The sequence below is a fragment of the Panthera onca genome, chromosome A2, assembly GCF_046562875.1.
Source record: "Panthera onca isolate mPanOnc1 chromosome A2, mPanOnc1 haplotype 2, whole genome shotgun sequence".
Taxonomy (NCBI): domain Eukaryota; kingdom Metazoa; phylum Chordata; class Mammalia; order Carnivora; family Felidae; genus Panthera; species Panthera onca.
In genome coordinates this window covers 93,127,590-93,151,332 of record NC_138340.1, presented here as the reverse complement: position 1 = coordinate 93,151,332, position 23,743 = coordinate 93,127,590, and the positions used below count along the sequence as shown (strand labels likewise).

Here is a 23,743-nt window from a genome sequence, read left to right as displayed (position 1 = left end):
TGTCCCAGAACCTGCTCACACCTGTGTAGTCCAGTCCACCATCCCTCATCCCAACAATGAGTTGTCTGCTCCAGTATGAGCTTATTGAAAAGGACTGGAGATGGCTTAAAGCAAAAACTGGGTAGCAAAGACCTGCAGGAAAGCTAAAGAACAAAACTGCAAGAACTACAGATCCAAGCAAGTTGAGATTTCCATTGTCCACACCAGCGAGAAACAATTATGCAGTATGTAAGAGTTTAAAGAATGGAATCAGGATGGTGGTCAAATGAACATAGATGAAGTGGTGTAAGGTGACAGGTTTAGAGCACAGTCACAGCAGCTGGGAAACCACCATACTGGTTGGCAATTTACTGCTTGATCCTATCTACCTTGTATCTTTCATCCATCTGAGAACTAGCTCTGAAACAATGTGGTCAGGTTTCTTTTGATCACTTCAAACAACTGGGAAATGATAATATAGAAAGAATCAAACATATTCCTTGGAAAGAGTTATAGTTATAAATAAGTAAAATTTGAAATCAAGGGCAGTATATACCACAGTAATCAAGTTCCAGAGATGTTGACTTTGATCTCTGTTCACTGTTAGATCTTGTTAAATACCTGGTAAATTCCCTGGCCTTAGCCAGACTCTCTATGTTCTGCCCATCAACCTTGTACATATTTCCTCTCTGTTTAATTTTGCTGTCTATATTCTAGAGGATACTCAGAAACTGAACCTCATCTGAATGTTGTTATTGGTTGGTGCCTTCAAAAACAGCAATCTCCTTCCTTCTCCATACCCCAAAGAAAATGGACTTCTACCACTTATATAACCCTGGCCTGTGCCTACTTTGCTTCCTTACTCATTCTTTTATCTATCTGGAGCCAATTATTAATGTTTCTTTGGACTCCCACTCTGTTTTACATTTCTTCTCATCCTGGATTTTCACAGTGAGCAAAAATTTCTAATGTCAAATGACAGCCATTAACCAGCTGCTTGATTTTATATATATATGTATATATACACCTACACACATGCATACCCATACACATACACGCTTATATATAACCAAATATAGTGGCTGCCTCCCCTTGTTTAGCTGACAGTACTATTTTTCTTTTATTCTTCTGTAAAATAGTGCCTATATTACTTATCTGTACCAGGTACTACTGTTAGCAGTTTATGTATATTAACTCACTGAATTCCTATAACAACCTTACTGAGTTAGCTAATATTATTTCTATTTCATACATAGAAAAAAAAAACCTCAAAGTGCTAGTAGGTTAAATGGCTTGAGAAGTTTCCAAAACTGCCAGGTAAGAGAGCTATGATTCACATCTAGGCAGTCTGGCTCCATGTTCAAAATTTTAAGGGTGACTCCATCAGATAGGAGTTTTAGAAAATCCTTATGAAAGCACTAAAAAAGGGACTGGTTTTTGGGGAGAGGGGGCTATGACAGGGAAGAATCAAAGTAGAGATAACAGTGAGTCTACTTAAATCAAGGCAAAATTTTGAACTTAAGCAGTGTCATTGGAGATGAGAGGAGAAAGCACTGAGATGAAATCAATAGGACACAATGACTGACTAATAATATGGTCTTGACTTGTCCTGACATTCTTGATGGCACAAGAATAATAATAAAAAAAATCCAATGATTGACAAAATTTCTATCATGTCAAGGAATAATACTTTACTTAGTTTTGAACACTATTAACAATTCCATCTCCCATGTCCTTTAAGAATATGTTGATACTTTTCCCCCCAAGGCTTCATTTCTCGTAATCTGATTAAACCCTTCAAAATCCATTTCTAAAGTAGTTTTCACATTCCAGCTTTATGTTGAAGAGGACTAAAAAGAAACACATGAGCAATAAATGACATGGCATTTGGGACTTGTCACTATTAATACATACTAGATACTATTTGCATACAAGAGTTTAAATTTAATAAATGTGTCATTTTCAAATATGTTTGCTTGTGGAAGACATATTATAGGTTCTATCATTTAATGTAAAATTATGACAAGGTAATAAATTAGTCATGATTTTGTATTCTATTACATGACAACATCATTCTTGTCTTATTTCTGTTAGGCATTTTGAAAAGACTTCTCCCTGTTTCCATATATGACACCTTTATATGCTAATAGTAGCTAAAGAGTATCAGGGAAATACTTGATTTTTAGTGGAAGTATACTCAGATATATGGAATAAAAAATGAGAAAAGTATGCCTACCTCACAACAACTACAGCACTTTCATTATTTCTATGAAACTGCTTAATGTATTTTTTTTTTTTTTAGTTCTTAAACTGTATTTCCCAGCAGCTCTCATTGATGTTTCAATGGAAGGGAGCATGGATTCTCATTTAACAATCCTCATATTATTCTAAGATGCAAATTCTTTTTAAAATAAGTTTTGTCTTATTTTAGAGCAAAACAGAATTTCATAAATTTAGTAAACAGTAAAAGATATTTTATTTTTTCAATATATTTTATGCAAATTTGTCATCTGTTTATAAAAACAAAGATAAAATTTAATCATGAATTTAAGGTAATAGGACCACAAAGTCAATTTTACCAAAATCTGTATTCTTGGTGGTAGCACTTTATAGTCTACAACCTTAGGTAAGTTGCTTAAGCTTTCTATGCCTTAGTTTCATTATATTCAAAATGGAGATAGTACTGCCTGTTTTATGAGGTTATTTTCAGTGAGATAAAATATGGAAAGCATTCAAATAATTCTTGGGACATAATGGATATTAAAGAAAAGTTACCTACTATTTGTATATTATGGGGATAAATCTCATCTTGTAAATTGCTTTGCTACAAATGGCCATGAACAATATAAAAAATATTTCTTTAAACCTGTATTTTAAAAACTAATTACATAAATGTATATTCATGTGCTTTATGAGAAATCACTGTGTTGCTAAATAATAAAGACTTTTCAGGTTTTTGAGGCAGCGATCCTAAAGAGGACACTTAGAAAAAAATGCTCTGGGATAAAGTATAATAATCAAGTATAAATACAGAAATTTATCCAGGAAAATTTAAGACACTAGAGTGTCCTAAAAAGTAAAAAGCATAAGTAGAGTGACCAGTATCTAGTTCTTATGGTTGAGCACATAGGAAGTCATGGAGGGAAGGAGGAGAAGGAAAGGTGTAAGAGCAAATCAAACGGAAGAAGGAAATCAGAAAATCATTTCAGTTTCCAGAACTTTCTCAGACAAAAGACACAGAATCAGAATACCAGAAACAAGGTAACTTAGCTTTAGACAATGAAAGGAGAGAAAAGTATTCATAATAATCTGTTAAAATAAGGTGTAAATTCTTCAGTTTTTAATACAGACCCAATAAGTCCAAGCAAGTTATGGACCAGTTATAAATCTAGAACCACTTCTTATGGGGAATGATTAAAATCTCTGGAAGCACATCAATCATAAAAATTATCTGAAAGGGATTCTAATAGTCAGAGTGTTCTTAAATTAGAATTTTATATGTTGAATTGATAAAACTCTTTTTGAAAGAAAAATAACATTTTGTAAAATCCACACGTGATCATTTTTAAGTTTATAGGAACACTAAAAAGTACATATTTATTAGCAAAGTCTTACACTTACACTATCCATAAACAACTGAATTTTCTATTAGGTAACCGCAGCCACCTCTCTAGAATTTATAAAAATAAAATAGAGATAAATATTGTTGATTATTGATTGATAACCATTGATATGTAGATAAAGGGAATAATTGAACTCTAGATAAAAATATACAATATTTAATTTTTAAAACGTTTAAAATTTTTTTGGAGAGAGAGTACATGCAAGCAGCGGAGGGGGAGAGAAAATCCCAAGCAGGATCCACAGTCTCAGTGCAGAGCCTAATGAAGGGCTCAATCCCACAAACCACGAGATCATGACCTGAGCTAAGATCAAGAGTCAGACACTTAATAGATTGAGCCACCCAGGTACCCCTAATTTAAGAAAAAAATAAATTGAAGTATAGTTGATATACATTATCATTTTGGATGTACAACGATTCAACATTTACATACATTACAAAATACTTACCATAAGTGTCATGTGTCACAATACCGTCTTTACAATATTGACTAGGTTCTCTAGACTGTGACTTCCATCTCCATGACTTATAACTGGAAGTTTGTATTTCTTAATTCCTTTCTTTTTCACGCATACCTCAACAGTTTTCCCTATGGCAACCATCAGGTTGTTTTCTGTATTTATGAGTCTTTCCTAAGTGTTTTAATTTTTAACTTCTAAACATAGGTGAAATAATATGGCATTTGTCTTTTTCTGGCTTATTTCACTTAGCATAATACTTTCTAGGTCTATCCATGTTACCATAAATGACAAGGTCTCATTCTTTTTCATGACTAATATTCCATTAGATATGTACACACCACATCTTTATCCATTCATCTATAAATGGATATTTAGGTTGCTTCCTTATCTTGACTATGCATATATTCCACAATAAACATAGGGGTTGTATATATCTTTTCAAATTAGTGTTTTCATCTTTTTCAGGTAAATGTCCAGAAATAGAATTATTGGATACACTGTGGTTTTGACTTGTATATCTTTATATGTATCTAATAACTCCTGATAATTAACATTGCATATCTTTTTATGTATCTGTTGGTTAATCTGTATGTCTTCTTTGGAAAAGTATTTATTCAGGTCCTCTGCCCATTTTTTTTGAATCAGATTTTTTCTTTTGGTGTTGAGTTATTGAAGTTCTTTATATCTTTTAGATATTAACCTCTCACTAGATATACTGTCTGCAAATATCTTCTCCCATTCAGTAGGCTGTCTTTTTGTTTCATTGATTGTTTCCTTTACTGTGCAAAAGCTTGCTAGTTTGATGTGGTCCCACTTGTTTCTCTTTGCTTTTATTTCTCTTGCACGAAGACACCAATCACAAAAATATTGCTAAGACCCATGTGTAAGAGTTTACTATGTTTTCTTTTAGGACTTTTAAGATTTAAGGTGTTACACATTTAGATTTTTAATCCATTTTGAGTCTATTTTTGTAAATGGTGTAAGAAAGTGATCCATTTAATTCTTATGCATGTAGCTGTCCAGTTTTTCCATCACCATCTGCTGAAGAGACCATCTTTTCCCTATTGTAATCTTGCCTCCTGTATTGTAGATGATGAATTGACCATATAAGCCTGGATTTCTGGATCTATATTCTGTCTATTGATCTGTGTATCTATTTTTGTGTCAACACCACCACACTATTTTGATGGCTACAGCTTTGTTGAAATCTGAGATTATGATACCTCCAGCTTTTTTCTTGTTTCTCAACATTGCTTTGTCCATTTGAAGTCTTTTGTGGTTGCATAGAAATTTTAGTATGATTTGTTCTAGTTCTGTATAAAATGCTATTGGTGTTTTGATAGGGCTTACATTTAATCTACAGATTGCTTTAGGTAATATGGGTATTTTAATAATATTCTTACAACACATGAGCATGGGACATCTTTCCCTTTATTTGTGTCATCTTCAGTTTCTTTGATCTGTGTCCTATAGTTTTCAGAGTATAGATTTTTTTACCTCCTTGATAAATTTATTCCTAGGTATTTTATTCCTTTTGGTGCAATTGTAAATGAAATTGTTTTCTCAATTTCTCTTTCTTTTAGGTCATTATGGTATAAAAATGCCACAGATTTCTGTGTATCAGTTTCATATTTTGCAACTTTACTGAATTTATTTTTCTAATAGTTTTTTGATGGTGTTTTTAGAGTTTTCTATCTACAGTATAGTCTCATCTGTAAGTACTGAGTTTTACTTATGAATTTGGATAGCTTTTTGTATGATGGGTACTATAACTTTCAGTACTATGTTAAATAAAACTGATAAAGTGGTGGAAGTGGTCATCCTTATCTTAATCCTGATCTTAGAGAAAAAGCTTACAGATGTTCAGCATTAAATATGATGTTATCTGTGGCTTTATTACATTGAAGTATGTTCCCTCTATACCCACTTTGTTGAGTTTTTATCATGAACAGATGCGGAATTTTTGTCAAATGGTTTTTCTTCATCTATTGGTATCAGGACTTTTAGCCTTCATTTTACTAACGTGTTATGTCATATTGATTGACTTACAGATACTGAACCATCCTTGCATTCTTGGAAAGAATCCCTTAATATTTGTGGTAAATGATCCTTTTAGTGTATTCTTGAATTTGCTTTGCTAATACTTGGTTGAGGATTTTTGAATCTATGTTTATCAGGGATATTGGCCTCTTTTTTTTTTTTTTTTGTTAATTTTTTGTTGTGTGTGTGATTTTGATATCAGGATAATGTTGGCCTTGTAAAATGAATTTGAAAGCATGGCTTCCTCTTCAATTTTTTTTGTAATAGTTTGAGAAAAATACATAGTAACTCTTTTTTAAACGTTTGTTAGAATTCACCTATGAAGCCACTAGGTTGATTTTGATCACTAATTTCATTACTATGAATCAGGTTGTTCAGATTTTCTTTCTTCCTGATTTGGTCTTGGAAGTTTGTGTTTCTAAGACTTTATCCATTTCATCTAAACTGTCCTGTTCGTTGGCATATAAATTTTGTAATGGTCTCTTAAAAATCTTTATTTCTGTGGTGTTGGTTCTAACTTTTTCTTCATTTCTGATTTTGAGTACTGTTTCCTGACAAGTCTGACTAAAGGTTTATCAATTTTATTTCTTTTCAAAGAACAAGCTCTTAATTTCACTGCTCTTTTCGATTGCTTTGTTAGTCTATTAGTTTATTTCTTCTCTGATCTTTATAATTTTCTTTCTTCTATTAACTTGGGGTTGGTTTCTTCATTTTTTATATCCCTCTAGGTTTAAGGTTAGGTTGCTTGAAATTTTTCATGTTTTTTTTTTAAATTTCTTTTTAATGTTTATTTTTGACAGAGAGAGACAGAGCACAAGTGGCGGGGGGGGTGGTGGTGGGCAGAGAGAGAGACACACACAGAATCCGAGGCAGGCTCCAGGCTCTGAGCTGTCAGCACAGAGCCCAACACGGGGCTTGAACTCACGGACTGCAAGATCATGACCTGAGCTGAAGTCAGATGCCCAACTGACTGAGCCACCCAGACACCCCTGAGATTTTTCATGTTTTTTAATGTAGGCCTTGATCACTATAAAATTACTTCTTAAAACTGCTTTTGCTGTCTCCCAAAGATTTTAGACTGTTGTGTTTTCATTTTAATTTGTCTCCAGGTATTTTATTTCATCTTTGATTTCTTTGTTAACTCACTGGTTGTTTAGTAGCATGTTATTTAGCCTCCACTGTTGTGGGTTTTTTTCCATTTTTTTATTATAATTGATTTCTAGTATACCATTGGGGTTAGAAATGATGCCTCAGTGATTTCAATCTTCTTAAGTTTATTGAGGCTTGTTTTATGTCCTAACATGTAATCTATCCTGGAGAATGTTTCAGGTACACTTAAATAATGTGTTATATCATGTTGATTTGCAGATATTGAACCATCCTTGCATCCTTGGAAAGAATCCCTTATGAATGTTGTTTTTATACAGAGTGTTCTATATAGATATGTTAAGTTTATCTGGTCTAAGGGTCATTCAAAGCCACTATTTCCTTACTGATTTTATGTCTAATCTATCCATTGAATGTAAGTTGGGTGTTAAAGTTCCCTACTATAATTATATTACTGTCAGTTTCTCCCTTATGTTTGTCAATATTTATTTAGTCACTCCAATGTTTCATGCATAGTTACACTTGTTATACAGGTTGTTGGATTTGTCCTTTTATCATTATGTAATGCCCTTTTGTCTTGTTAGATCACACAAACTAGATTTAAAAACAAACACTAAGTATGGCTATCCTAGCTTTCTGTTTCCATTTTTATGGTATAGGTTCTATTCCTTCACTTTTAGTCTGTATGTGTGTTTAGGGCTAAAGTGTGTCTCTTGTAGGAAAACTATAAACAGGTCTTGTTTTTTTTTATCTTTTCAGTCATCCTAGGTCTTTTGATTGGAACATTTAGTTCATTTGCATTTAAAGTAATAATTGATAGGTAATATATTTAGTGCCATTTTGTTAATTGTTTTCTGGATATTTTTGTAGCTCTTCCCTGTTCCTTTCTGTTTCTCTTGTTCTCTTCCTCTGCAACTCATGACTTCATGTTCTTCTTGGATTCCTTTCTATTTATTTTTTTGTCTATCTATTATAGGTTTTGGTTGGTGATTACCAAGAAGTTCATCTAGAACATCCTCTCTCTATATACAATCAATTGGTCTCTATATTTTCAATTGGTCACCCAAGTTTGAACACATTCTAAGGGCACACTATATTTTTACAAAGTTGTTTTATGCATACAAGGTCTTATCTTTATTGTATGCATCTTTTAATTTTTGTAGATAAAACCAAGTTTGCGAATTTTGTCTTTCAACCTTTATACACCAGCTTGAAGGATTTTCTTTACAACCTTTACTATTTGTCTGCTTTTATTAGTGATATTTTTCTTTTTTTTTTTAACTTTTAGTTATGGCCATTTCTTTTCCACTTAAAAGAAATATTAGAGGAACTTCTTTAAGACTGTAAGACTGCTTTAATAGTAATAAACTTCTTTGACTTTTGTCTGGAAATTATCTCTCCAATTCTGAGTGATAATTTTGGTAGAGTGTTTGTAGTTATAGGCTTTTTTTTTCTTTTCAGGACTTTAAATTATGCCATTCCCTTCTGGCCTGCAAGATGTCTGTTGAAAAAGCAGGTGAAAATCTAATGGACTATCTAAAACAAATATAACACTGTCTTGTTGTGCTTATGACAGGCAAAATTCAGATGTATGAGAGACACAGCATAAAAGAGGACGTGGAGGCATTGGAGTATATTGTTGCAAAGCTTCAACACTATGTGAAATGATACAATATTGTTTAAAGTAAATTAGGATATATTAATGTTATATTGTTTGTGTTGGTGAAACCGTTAAAATTTAAAAAAGATAAAAGTAAGAAGTCAATAGTGGAAATAACACAGAATCATAATAACCATTTTGTTTTTCAAAATGATAAATAAAAGGGAAAAAGCACAGGAAAGACTAAAAACTACCAAGAAAAATTTAAATTGTAACAAAAACCTATAATTTTATATATAATATTCTAAACACCCAACCCAAAACATTGTCTAATTTTAAAAGACAAAAAAAAAAAAAACCCACAACTCATACTATTAAAATAAATCTATTTAATATATGAAAACATAGATATGTTAAATTAAAATGATGGGAAAGATGTTTAATAGCACTATTAGAAGAAAGATGGATTGGCTATACCAGTACCAGACAATGCAGATTCCAAACAAAAGATATTATCAGAGGTAAGAAGGGAAAAATCATAATCATAAAAAGAAATCATTAAGAAGATACAATTTTATGTGTATATTCACAGTTCCTTCAAAAACTATGAATAAATTGAGAGAACTGATGAAAAAAATAATTTGTAATTATAGGGAGAGACTGCACTCCCTCCCAGAGAAAGGAATGCATGAAGACTATCATTAATCACCATGTAAGTGAATGTGTCAAACAACAACAGCACAACACACAATTTGAAGCACTCACCAAACTTTCACCAGGTGACCATATTTTGGACCTTAAAATGAACTTAATCAGATTTTAAAAATTCTAAACAAAAAACAAACTAGAGTTAGTAATAATTTAAAAAGATATCTTGAACATTCCTCAGAGACTTGAATGTTAAAAGGACACTTCTAAATAAGATTGGATCAAAGAGAAAGTCACAAGAGACATTAGTAAACATTTTGAATTAAATAAAAAATACATTTTTAAGCATGTGTGCAATGCAGCTCTAGTGCCTAGAGTTTATACATCATAAGCTTATATTAGAAAACAAGAATAATCTCAAAGTACATCTATCTCATCTTGTACCTTAAGAAATTAGAAGAAAATTAAAGTCAGAGCAGTAAGGAAAGAGAAGAAAACTTGGAGCCAACATGAATATAAGTACAGCTATAAAAATAGAGAAGGATTTGCCAAAGACAATGATAAATGACTTGTATACAGAAAATATAAAGAACTCTCAAATTTTGCTGAAGAGAATATAAATATCCAATTTATTTATTTATTTTTAAAGTTTATTTATTTTGAGAGAGAGAGAGAGAGCAGGTAGGGGCAGACAGAGAGGGGAGAGAGAGAATCCCAAACAGGCTCTACACTGTCAGCATAGAGTCCAACATGGGCCTTGAACTCACAATCTGTGAGGTCATGACCTGAGCTGAAATCATGAGTCAGACACTTAACCGACTGAGCCACCCAGGCACCCCAAACATCCAATTTAAAACAAAAATTTACAAAGGGACAGAAACTCACACAGACATGCTGGCAAAGATATGGGTAGCAAATACGCCTGTGAACCTAAATTTACTCAGTATCATAAGTCATTACATCCATGAAAATATAAGCTATAATGAGATATCACTACACATCTATTAGAATGGCTATAAAACCAAAGCAAAACAAAAACAAATAAACCAACAAACAAACCCTGTAAATTCTGAGTTCTGGTGAGGATGAGGTACAGATAGGGCCCTCAGACCTATTTTTGAGAATCCAAGGGGATATGACCATCTTGGAAAACAGTTTTGCAGTACCACAAGAAGTACAACACACACTATGGTGTGATGCAGCAATCCAACTCGTAGGAATGCCATGTTTCTCCAAGAGACAATTTCTCCCAGAGAAATGAAATAAGACTTGCATACAAAACAAAAAACAAAAAAACTATTGGTGAATATTTTTAGCAGCTTTCTAACTGCCAAGAACAGGAGAGAATCCAAATGTCAACCAAGTGGTGAGGGGATAAACAAATTGTGGTGCAGCTAAATGATGATTTAACATTTAGCCAATGACACGAAATAACTATTAACACATGTAGCAACACTGAGGAAACCAAAGGGCATTATATTAAGTGAAAAAAGTCAAATTTGAAAGTCTGTGTGCTTTAAGATTTCATTTATATAACATTCTGTAGAAGGCAAAGTCATAGGCATAGACTTCTTACCAGTGGTTGTCAGGGGACATGAGTGGAGGGAGGGGATGACCACAGACTTGTGCTCAGGAACCTTTTGATGTTGAAAATATTATCTATATTCATTATGGTGGTGGTTATGCAAATTATTTGTCAAAACTCAAAACTATACACTTACAGGTAAATTTTACTCTAAGTAAAGAGTTACTGAAAAACATGAGAAAATGGGGAGCACCTAGGTTGTAGATATACAGGTTTTAATGTACATTTTTCAACTTTGTTCTATGCTTGGAAGTTTTCATATAAAATATTGAAAAACAAAAATTTTCCCCCCAAAAGAAAATCCTTATGATAATTTCAGGAGAAAAAAGTTACTAATAAAAAGCAAAAAATTTTTAGATGAATTTAGCCTAAACAAACTACAAAGTATATAATTTTCCACTTCAGAGTCACAGGAGCAAGTAAATGACTCTAAGATGCCATTTTATCAACATTCATCTAGTCATAAAAATTCACATTTGTATTTACCTTCAAGTTTATAAATTCAATGTTACATATAGGATCTCTTTTGACCTAAACAATAATTAAGTTGGATAAATGGCATTACATTCCAGATCTAGAAACATCTACAGAGCAATTTAGTAACATGCATTAGGTCTATAAACCAAGACCAATGACTCCAAATCCTGTGTCAATTTTTTTTTGTAAATTTCTATATTGAAGCATAATATTCAGAAAAATGCATATATTGAAACAGAATATGTACTCAGAGAAGTGCACAGATAAAGGTACAGTTCAATGGATTTTCACAAACATCCATGTAGCCAGAAATGAGATCAAGAACTGGAAGATCCCCAGCATACCAGAGGTACTTCAGTCTTTTTTAAGGGAGATCAGTGTAGGAAATAAAAGTTTCATAAAAATTTAATGCAGTGGTGCTATCGTCAATATAAATAACCCTCCCTTTAAGGGGTCTTTAAATAGTCAACTATTTTACTATATTTTAAATGATTACTTATATTTATTTGCATACAGCATTTTAGGAACATAGATACAGGCAGAGCAATAGGAAAACAACTCCCAAATAGCATCGATTGGTAGTCAGCATTTATACAATTACAAGCAAGTCTATATAAAAAATTTATATTGATTGTTTTTAGCCATAAGCATGGTTAGAATGCATTGACTAATGGGATTCACTTCACTAATCAAACACAATTTTTAAGATATTTATAAGCATAACCAAGATGACCTTAACGTTCTTCTCATTTTGACTAGACCTTAGACAAATGTCTTCCTGAGTATGGAATTAAGCACAGAAATAAACTCATTCATGTAAGGTCAACTAATATTTTGACAAGAGAACCATTATTCAATGGGGATAAGATAGCAACTTTAATAAATTTTCTGGGAAATTACCTCAAAATTAAGCAAAGACTTAAACAGGAGACCTGAATCCATAAAACTTTTAAAAGAAAACATAGGGGAAAAGCTTCCTGATCTGTTCATCTTGGCAATGATGTTTTTGGATAGAACACCTAAACACAAGCTATAAAAATCAAAATTAAACAAGCACGACATGCAAAAAAAAAAAAAAAAAAAAAAAAAAAAAGAAAGAAAAGAAAAAACGAAAATAAAAATAAAGAAAAACAGAAAGAGGAAAAAAAAAAACCCACAAATCACTCAATTTAAAAAGTGCAAAAGACCTGAATAGACATTTCTCTGAAGATATTCAAGTGACCAACAGGTACATAAAAAGGTGCTCAACATCACTCATCAGGGAAACACAGATTACAACCAGAAGGAGATCTCCCTTCATACCTATAAGAGTGTTTAGCATCAAAAACATAAGAGATAACAAATGCTAGTGAAGATGTGAAGAAAAGGGAATCCTCATACACTGCTGGTGGGAATGTAAGCTGATGCAGCCACTATAGAGAACAGTGTGCAGTTTCCTCAAAAAATTAAAATTAGAACTCCCCTATGAACTAGCAATTCCACATCTGAGTATGTATCCAAAGCCAACAACAGCGAAAATCACTATCTTGAAAATGTATCTGCACCCTGGTGTTCATTGCAGCATTTATAATAACCAAGACCTGGAAACAAGCCAAGTGTCCAGGACTAAGAAAATATGATACACACACACACACACACACACACACACACACACACACACATTATTCAGCCTAAAAGGAAGAATTAAGTACTGCTATTTGTGACCACACAGATGGACCTTGAGAACCTAACACTAAGCGACAGAAGTCATATTGAGAAAGACAAATACTGTATGACCTCACTTCTTATATGTGGAATCTATAAAAACAAAACAAAGCCCAAACTCATAGATACAGAGAATAAATTGGTGACTGACAGAGGTGGGAAGGAGGGTTGGGGAAATTAGTGAAGGTGATTAAAAGATACAAATTTCCAGTTATAAATAAGTTCTAGGGCTATAATGTACAACATTATAAGTATGGTTAACAAATTGTCTATTTCAAGGTTGCTGACAGATTTAAATGTTTTCATCACAAGAAAAAAAATGACAATTACATGAGGTGAGGAATGTTAATTACATTTGTAACAATTTCACCATATATCAAATCATTTTGTTATAAATCTTAAACTTACACAATGCTAAGTGTCAATTATATCTCAATAAAGCTGGACAAAAAAAGATCTGGAAAGTATCTCTTGGAAACATAATCACCACAAGAAACAGAGCCCCTATATGCCAGGGTCTGTGGGAGGGTGGGGACCCAACTTTGATAACTGTGGATTAGTCAGCACAGATGGCAGTAACCACATGACCATCCCCGCTCCTCCAACACCTTCCAGTACTTTTCTACTAGCTCACCCCCGTGCTTCACAACTCTCTTGCCTTTTGTTGCAGGGGAGTTGAATTTTCTCTCTCTCTGCTACTACAAGGGCCTTAAGGTAAGTCTTCCTTGCCTATTTAATTCCTTCTTGCAGTTTTTCTTTGCTAAGCACCGCCTATATTCTAGGTGATATGCCATAAACTCAGACCTTGGATCTACTCAGGTAAATAATTAAGCAAATATAAAGGAGTGTGATCAGTGCAGTATTCACACATTTACAAACTTGCTATAAAAAAGCAGCTAAGACAGGGTCTCCCCCTCAACCCCCACTCTCTGGAGTAGGAGGGGTGTTAGGAAGTTACAGATTAGAAGACAAATCTTGTTGGGGTGGCTGGTAGACCGACCGCATTCAATTTATGAAAATTTAAGTAATCCCAAGTAGTCTGGATGCCAGGAATTGTAAAGGGAATAGAATTAGATCAATTCTAATATCAAATCTGAATATTCCTCTGCTAGCAGTGTAAAGGTTTATTGCTGGTACACTGCATCTTCATTAGGATTTGGGTGGGAGAAAGCCCTCACTTTGTAGGGCTTACAGATTTCCCTGACGTCAACACTCCCACTGTGGCTGATTTCAAGCTGCCAAATGTTTAATAACCGGATTTCAGATCTTCCTTACTATTTAACAATTGTGTTCTCATGAGCCAGTGCAGTCCGTGCTAGAATACCACTGGTGTCAGGGGAAGAGAATGGGCTTTGTCTAGGTGAAATAGAGGAGAATATGGACTCATAAAGCAGCTGTGTTTATGGATAGGAGGAAATCTAATTAGGGGCATTATAGAAGTGAAGCTAAGGGTCCACTAAGAGGTGTTAATCACATTATAAGCAGTCTTTTCCCTAAGAGCCTTTTAAACAGGCAACTACTTAAAAGTCAAATAATGCACATCAGAGGTCAAGTAATGCACCCATGGTCACCTACTTTCTCAGTGTCAAAGCCTGGATTTAAACCCAGTCTGGCGCATTCCAAAATCCTACACAAGGTTGAGGCGTTTGACTCAGGTTCACCTGGAAAATGAACCTAATGGGATTGTTCTAACAATTAACATACTATATATTCAAAACACCTAAAACAACACCTGATATCTTTAAACATTTATGAAAGGGCAGCTAGCATTAATATTGTAATTACCATTATTCTGGTCTTGCCACAACCAACATGTTCAGTTGAAGGTGTCAGGACAGTGACACAACAATACATCAGAAGGTGTAATACAGAAAGCAATTTTCTGTGCTTAAGAGGTTTACAAGCTGGGGAGAATAGTACATTTAAAGTGAGGTGGGTTTTGCATTTTATTTGTTAATCCTCTCTGCTCCAAGTATAACCTAAATCTTATAAAAACAAATCTACTTAAATTGGAAGATCAGCTTCTTTTCTATCATCACAGTGGAATAGGCTTGACTGGTAATGGTCAGCTCATCACATTCCCTCAGCTTAAAAGCTAAGATAATGGCCCTGTAAACAAACATTGTTCCTTTTATTGTCCTGCTAAAATCAGAAGTAGAATTGAGTTTTGAATTATTCAGGTAATGTTCATAATCCTCAAGGAACTGAAAACTCTGTGTCCCATGGAATATTTCCGACAGGAGAAAGACACCAACGTCCAGCCCAGCTTTGACCACTGGAAATTATATAACCTGTTGTCTATGTCACACACCACTGAGTTTAGCATCTGGGCAACGAGTTAGCTGCACCGTGGGTGAGATAAACCTTTTGATCTATGTACAAAGTAAGAATCTTTTTGGCCACAGCTTTATAACCTCTGGTGCTTTGGACCTACAAATAAATCACTCATAAAATAGAAAATCTAGCAGAAAATTTGGGACACTAAAATAGCCTGCAAATTATTTAATTTTAGAAATTCAATAACTGCTATCAAACACACATGATGAAGATAAATGTATCTCTTGCAATTTTCACAGTTTGGCACACCAGAGAATACCAGCAAGGCAAGGTCACCAGAGCTGGGATTGTGTTCACACTTTTGAAATTAAGTCCTTGATAAAGAAAATATCTTCGCTCAAAATTGAAACATACATTCACAAACAAGAATCAACACACAATAAAGTACTGCTTCTGACTGAACAATTCCTGATAGTACTCAATGCAAGTCAATGCCAAAAGAATGTATGTCACATTACTTACTGCAGAAAAATTGCTATGTTATGTAATTCCATTCTTTTTATATTCACTAGTTTTGTTTAATGTTTATTATTATTTATCACCCAAGTTTCAGCCTTGGCATACACATTCTCACTGTGAAAACAGTGAATCATTTATTTTGTTCTGACCAAAAATAAACATACTACAGATTTGCAATAAAAATTATAACTGTTTTGCATGTAAGCATGAGAGGGATGTTTGCAACCAAAGCATGATGTTCCAAAAAAAAAATTATTTAAATTCTGGCACAGAGGGCAAGTTGAATTTCTTTTCTCAGCAAAGTCTCAAGTAGAAAACAAGTATTTGCCCTATCTCTGGAGTGAACTTTGATTCTGTTTGTTTAAAAGGAAAGGGGAGTCACATGATGAGAATTATGTGAAGTAAAATTTTATACGGCATCCATTTGAAATCTTTTTCCCCTTAACCACCCCCAATTGAAATTTTAATTCACATCGGTGGAGGTGAACTGCCAGTTGGCCTCACACCCTCTGTGGCATGACTCTTGAATCTACTTTCTCGATCTTTTGTGCATCCCTTATGGAGGGGACTGTGATGAAGAGATGTTTTAAATACAGCATGCTAACAAAAAGTTTTAGGGGTCGTGAGGTCAACAGATCAGGAAAACAACTGCTATTGAAAATAATAAAACAGTACTCACAGTTGCCAAGAGGAGGGGGCACAGCATGCCACGGGAAGCCCCACGGATGAGCAGGGAGGGGGAAGTCCGCCAGGGGGGCGGAGGTAGGGAGAGGAGCTGTGGGCAGGGGTCTTTATTGTGGTTTCCTCGGATAAGCACAGGTGAGGCAGGGCAAGCAGATTTAGCACTGGCTAGTTTGATATTTTCACTGGACCCCAGGACCCTCGTTTTCTGTTACCGGGCCTTGGGGCTCATTAAGGCAGCTGTGTAATGGCCTGGAGTACAAGAGCCCAACTGGTTAGTCATATGGACTCTGCATTGGTTGGTCTGTATTTGAAAAATACATCCTTAGGAGGAGGACTCCTCCTGAGAGCGGGGCGGGGAAGGCAGAAGGACAAGGCAAAGTGATTTAAACATATTATCCACTTTTCCAGAATGAGGCAGGTCCAGCGCATGCATGCAGGGCAGCTATTAAATGGGGAAATTTACAAAAGCTACAAACACGGTAAATACAAGAGGGATGACTTACTGTCGTACAACCGAAGCATACGACACACGTAGAGGGTGCTGTGGGCAGACCACGTTGATTCCTGTCACAGGGCTGTTGAACCAACACTGCTTGAGATCAGCTGCTAAGGGATCACAGCTTTCTCCTCTGGAGATGTGCTCTCAGCCAGTGGTGCTCAGACTTTGCTGTGTATCAGAATCACCTGAGGAGCTTGTTAAAACTACAGATCGCTCGGCCCCACCCCCAGAGTTTCTGATTCAGCAGGTCTGGGCTGAGGTCCAAGAAACTATCATTTCTAACGAGTTCCCTGGTGATGCTGATGTGCTGGTCTGGGGACCGTACATTGAGAACAACTGCTCTAAACTGACAGGAGTCACCTCCACTAGGGATTATACCCTCCAGAGTCAAGGAATGAATGATAGGGAGTGTAAAAGTCCAGCTAACTTGCCTCAGATCAGGATAATTCTGTGCTGCGATCCATGCTCCAGAGCTCTACATGAGAACAGCCTGTGGCAGCTTACTTTGTATTTTTACCAGGTGTCTTGCCCCACACAGAGCTGTTTCCCTCAGTCCCTTAAAGGTTTCTCCTTAGTAAACCATGGACGCAACACATACTACTCAGTTTTTGTTTTTAGGATACCCAACTTAAGAAAACAGATTTCTACACAAACTATCTATTACCAAAACTTCATCTAAGAATTATTTTATCATTTTAAAATTTGTTTATCCTCAATATTCTTATTGATCCTTAAACACAGCAATGGTTTTTGATGGTGGTCAGTAGTAGTAAAAATGCTCAGAAGGATGGAAAGTGTAAATAATGGAAAAAAATGGAGGTAATTGGGGATATTTGTAGAATAGAAAACAAAAGGGAGATTAGTTACCCTTGTCAAGAATATCCAGGATCTACTTACTGATGGCATTTTTTTTTTAACAAGGTGAATTAAAAAGAAATGATTCTACCTTCTGGCACTTTACACTATAAGGGATTGCCTGAAAATGAATTTACATTTTTGGGAGGGGATGAATTCACACACTGAGTATTAGGGGCAATGGTTTGATATCTAAACTAACTCCCCACAGTTGATTTATTTCAATTAATAAAATGTAATTAAATTATATGCATGAAAGAATAAATGAATTAATATACACTTAATAATCTAAATATATCAGATATCGGGCTACCCATTTTCTCCTATACCATTTATTTCATCCTTACGATTAAGGACTCTGAACAAGTTTTCAGAAAACAAAGAAATTTGGTGTATTTTTAAAAGATAAAGCAGAGAAAGAGCACAGACCCACTTAGTGTTGCTATTTTCCTGTCAATAATATAATGCTGTTAATACTGTTAACTGATTCTAATGAAGTAATATATGATTAGTGTCCTAATTAGTGTTACGAATGCATGATTAATGTCATGCTTACCAATGATTTCAACAAAACAGTGCAAAATGTGGAACTACCTCTCCCTCACCCTCTTTCAAACTTTTGAACAAAACTTACTAAATTTAATTCCAGCTCCAGAAGAAAAAAGGACAAGTATTTTTGACCTCTACTTCCTTATCAGAAGCTAAAACATGTGATGGATGAGGTGGAATAGTGAGAAAGAATTGGAGTAGATATTTCTTAAATTACTACTGAGGACAATTCATGCAATGAATTTATGCAGTTCAGGAACCATCCTGTGTTCCAAGGCTATGGTTTAAGAAAAATAGTTTTGGTCTCATCAGACTGTTTTAAGATGCAGCATGTTGTAGTAGAATGAGTCCAATATCGTGTGTTCAAATTCATGTTTTCCCACCATTTTCTGTTTTATCTAAATCAAGTTATGATTGTTCTGGGTCTCAATTTCTTTATCTCTAAGTTGGTGACGTTAATGCCCATCTCGATAGTATGTTGCAAAGATAAAGTAATATATGTAGAGTTTTATACATCATAGCCAAAATATCACAGGTTCACAATTTCCCCTACTTTTAATTTTGTCTATGGCCCCTTCTTTTAATCAACACATAATATGTGGTCCAGTCAAGCTAAACTACTATTATCTATAAACAAATCCTGTAGGATCTAGCCCTCCTACCTCTTTACACCTCATGCAATTCACCTTAATTGCTGTTCTATTTTTCCTAGCCTTTCTAAACTAGTGTCCACAATTCTCTAATGCAGTGTGGTTTATTCCTCCTACGAATATCAAAGGATACATCTTACATGAAATTTGGCCTATTTTGCCATGTATTACTCTTGTACACACGTTACATCTTTGATGTTATTGAGTGCCGTGTTTTATTCTACCTTTTACAAGGGTGCCCTTTGTATACGTCCCTGTAGAAATAATGACATGAAAAAGCATGATAACTATGTTAGCAGTTGTCTGTTTGCCTCCCACACTATATCATAAGCTCTTGGAAAGGACTATGCATTTCTTCTATTTCTATGTTCTCTATTTCTCTACATATTCCTCTACATACTCTGTGTTTCTCTGCATTTCACCTCAGTAGTGCGCTTGCATTGGTACTTCCACTTTTGCAACCATATGGAAGTTCCATTGTAGAGGCATATATATCCAAGTCAATGTTTCATCTTGACAAATTTAGTGGAAGTTTTAATATGTTCAATAATTTAATGGCTAAAATCGGTAGCTACTAAGCTGAAGAAGGGACATTTGATACATACATGATGGGAGAGCCCCTATTGTGTTTGATCTTCTTAGTGAGACAATCACAGTTTATGGGTCCAGAGGCCATTAGATCCTAAGGGACCTGGAATCTCCAAGAAGTAACTCACAAGTCATAATCAGGTGGAGTTAAAAGTACCTACCATGTCATTGGAGTCAGAGCTTCCAGGACCCCTCCTCTTAGCTGGTGACTGTCCTATCTTCCTCCTGAATTTCCTCAACCTCTGTAGCTACTCTTGCTGATTTATGCTTAGTGGATCTGACTCTACTTCCCAGTATTACTCATCATGATGTGTTATCCTCATTTGGCCCTCCTGATCGCTTTATGTTTTACTCCAGAGTGAGACTGGTGTGATTTTGACCCTATACTGATACCTAATATCAGACTGCTTTCCATTCATCTTTTTTAGTACTGCCCGTTGTCTGACTGCTGAATCCTTCCTAGCATTACAACCAAATGTAATCTTTTTTTCTGTGAAAACAACCCTGTAAAAATATGGACATAGAATATTTCCACCCCCTTTTTCCCTAGACTTAGCAGAACTTGTTCTGACTTATTTGGGTCCTCCTTATCATCTTGCCACTGAGGCTTATTAATTTTGTGTGCAATGTCAGGAAAGAGAGGTGCACAAACAACACTGAGAAATCACCTCACACCTGTCAGAATGGCTAAAATGAACAACTCAGGCAACAACAGATGTTGGCAAGGATGCAGAAAAAGGGCAATGCTTTTGCACTGCTTGTGGGAATGCAAACTGGTGCAGCCACTCTGGAAAACAGTATGGAGGTTCCTTAAAAAATTAAAAATACAACTAACTTAATCCCAGCAATTGCACTACTAGGTATTTATCCGAAGGATAAAAAAAATACTGATTCAAATGGGCACATGCATCCCAATTTTGATAGCAGCACTATTGACAATACCCAAATTATGGAAAGAGCACAAATGATTATCAACTGACAAATGGATAAAGAAGATGTGGTGTGTTATATATAAACATACACACACATAACGCAATATTAATCAGTGATCAAAAAGAATGAAATCTTGGGGCGCCTGGGTGGCTCAGTCGGTTAAGTGGCCGACTTCGGCTCAGGTCATGATCTCGTGGTTCGTGACTTCGAGCCCCGCGTTGGGCTCTGTGCTGACAGCTCAGAGCCTGGAGCCTGTTTCAGATTCTGTGTCTCCCTCTCTCTCTCTCTGACCCTCCCCCGTTCGTGCTCTGTCTCTGTCTCAAAAATAAATAAACGGTAAAAAAATTAAAAAAAAAAAAAGAATGAAATCTTGTCATTTGCAACAAGGTGGATGGAACTAGATTGTATTATGCTAAGTGAAATAAGTCAGAGAAACATAAATATATGATTTAACTTTTATGTGGAATTTAAGAAACAAAACAGAGGAACATAGAGGAAGGGAAGGAAAAATAAAAACAGAGAGGAAGACAAACCGTAAGAGACTCTTGAATACAGAGAACCAACTGGGAATTGCTGGAGGGATATTGGCTGGTGGGATGAGCTCAATGGGTGATGGGCATCAGGGAAGGCAGTTGGGATGAGCACTGGGTGTTGTATGTAAGTGGTGGGTCACTAAATTCTACTCCTGAAATCATTATTACACTATGTTAACTAACTTGGATTTAAATAAATAAATGAATGAATAAATTAATGAATGAGTGAATAAATAAATAAATAAGTAATAAAAAGAGGGGTGTGTTTTTCCATAGACATCTCAAGGAATAGGGACTCTACAGGCCTCCCCAGGTCCTCATGACATATAACTTTTGGAACCAATTCACAGGCAAAACCTGAATCTGAATCTGCCATATAGAAGCCAGGAAGAAACATCTGGATGGATGTTTTGAAGACATACAAACTATAGCTATGTGTTTCAGGAATCACTCATAAAGAAGGCATAGGCAATGTTGTCTCTAGCAAGCAGAGTAATATAATTATGACACCTCTAACAACACTTAGACATAAATAGTCAACCTATGTGGACAGGTAATAGATCACACCTTTTGGCAGAAACAAAAGCAGAAAGTACATTTGTTTGGTTTTCAGTAATATGAAATACCAGATTTTTTCAAAATTTTGGACTCCCAAAGAATATGCGTTGCACTGCTGGGGAGTATGCTGAAAATAAGTTTTCACCGGGTAACTAGAGAGTTGAGAAATGTAACCAGATGTTTCAAGCAAAAGAACATCAATCCAGTCAGAGATAATATGTTGGTGGGTTATGTCAACATGAGCTATAATGAGGCCAAGACCAAGGCCATACCCATGGAAACACCATCAGGGATGAGAAACAGTGATGAGCAGGAGATGACTATATAATGAGCCGTGCTAAATTGCATAACCTTTTTCAGAGAATAAATCTGGCATGCAAGAAAAACATCACCAAATCAAACAAAAATCCTCTTAGACACCTCCACACTCCAGCCTCAAAAAGTGGCCAATTTCCAATTGTTGGATATTGGATAAGCATGACTCCAAGTGTTCTGCATGGTTGTATTTCCATCGTTCTGCCGAGCTTTGACTTTGTAGACAGATTGTCTGGGTCTCATTTGAACCTATAGGTCTTTTAATAAACATGTGCATTCCAGTCTCTGAAATGTAAATAACTTTCATGATCACTCGGGAAACGTGAACTGCAAGCTATTTTTCTATTTTATCTCATTAGCAAGAATTCATTTTCCCTTTAGATATAAATATGATGCTTGGGTAAAAAATACAGGATTCTGTGAGATACATATTTTTAAGTTATATTTGCATTATAGTTATTTTTAAATTTAATTCCATTTTCAAAGGAAAATAAGGCAACCTGGTTCTTCATTGAGATATATTTTAACTTCATGAGTTTATGTGTCTTACAGACAAGGCTTGAATAATACATGAAAACTTGACTTCACCATTTGTTTAAAACTTGAAATCAAGATGCATTTTACTTTCATCTCAAGCATTAGTAGAAAAGGCGAGGAACATCATTTTCCTAACTCTAAAGTCCAACTGCATGGCCAATCAAGGTTGATTGATTGAAGATGTCAAAAGAGTGGCAGCCAATATCCTCCAGTCTGCTGACCTTGCGTTCCAGAAGACAGATTAAAGCAGGCTGTCTTTTTCTAAATTCAAATGGATTGGGGGGAAAAATCTTTGTGCCTTGATCCATTAGGGGGTCTGTGCTTAATTGATCTTTGACTCTACTGCAGCTGAACAACTTAGTGACACTGACATGAGCACTTGTTTACAAAATGGTAAGTTGGGATGATAGTTCACCTCCAGCTTTTAAACAGAGTAACAACTTAATAAGGTGATGGAAAAAACTATATAAAAACTATGAAACATCCCCAATCAAGAAATATTCTATTAAATTGCCAACATTTAAAAGTTTTCATTAGCAGTGATAGGTTGCATACCTTGGTAAGCTTCATATCCATACACCTAGTATATTTGCTGCTGATGTTTTCAGTATTTAGCCTCAATATTATTTTCAATATTTAAAATCAGCTTGCTATAATACAAAAATAATTCCTGTATCCCTACTGTACAGTGACTACAGGCAGTGTGCAACTCACTACTCTTCGGTTAAATAATGGGTTGTTTGCTACTTCAAGTTACATAAGAACTTCGGATGGCTGTATAACTTGAAATAATTTTTGGTGTCAATTTTTATTATAAAAACCAATTCTTAAAAGTTTTAAGGTAATATCCTGTTGTAGATTACCATGACAAAAAGCTGCAAGTGTTCTTTCATGGCCGTGATTTTCCTTTATTTATAGCAAATTGAAAATATTCAATTGCTTTCTATCAAGTTATATATTTATTACTTGCAAAATTTATAAGGATATTTTGAATTAATTTCCTTGGCAGATAGAGAAGTGAAT

General features: G+C 34.9%; 1 long non-coding RNA gene across 1 annotated transcript in view; it reads right to left on the bottom strand.

Moving 5' to 3' along the window:
- Positions 1-17,380, bottom strand: part of LOC144614082 (uncharacterized) — an 82,318-nt gene extending 64,938 nt beyond the window's left edge. The window contains exon 1 of the long non-coding RNA XR_013551607.1: positions 17,207-17,380. This is a non-coding gene — a long non-coding RNA (uncharacterized LOC144614082). The remainder of the gene's footprint in view (positions 1-17,206) is intronic.
- Between the last annotated feature and the right edge of the window lie 6,363 nt (positions 17,381-23,743).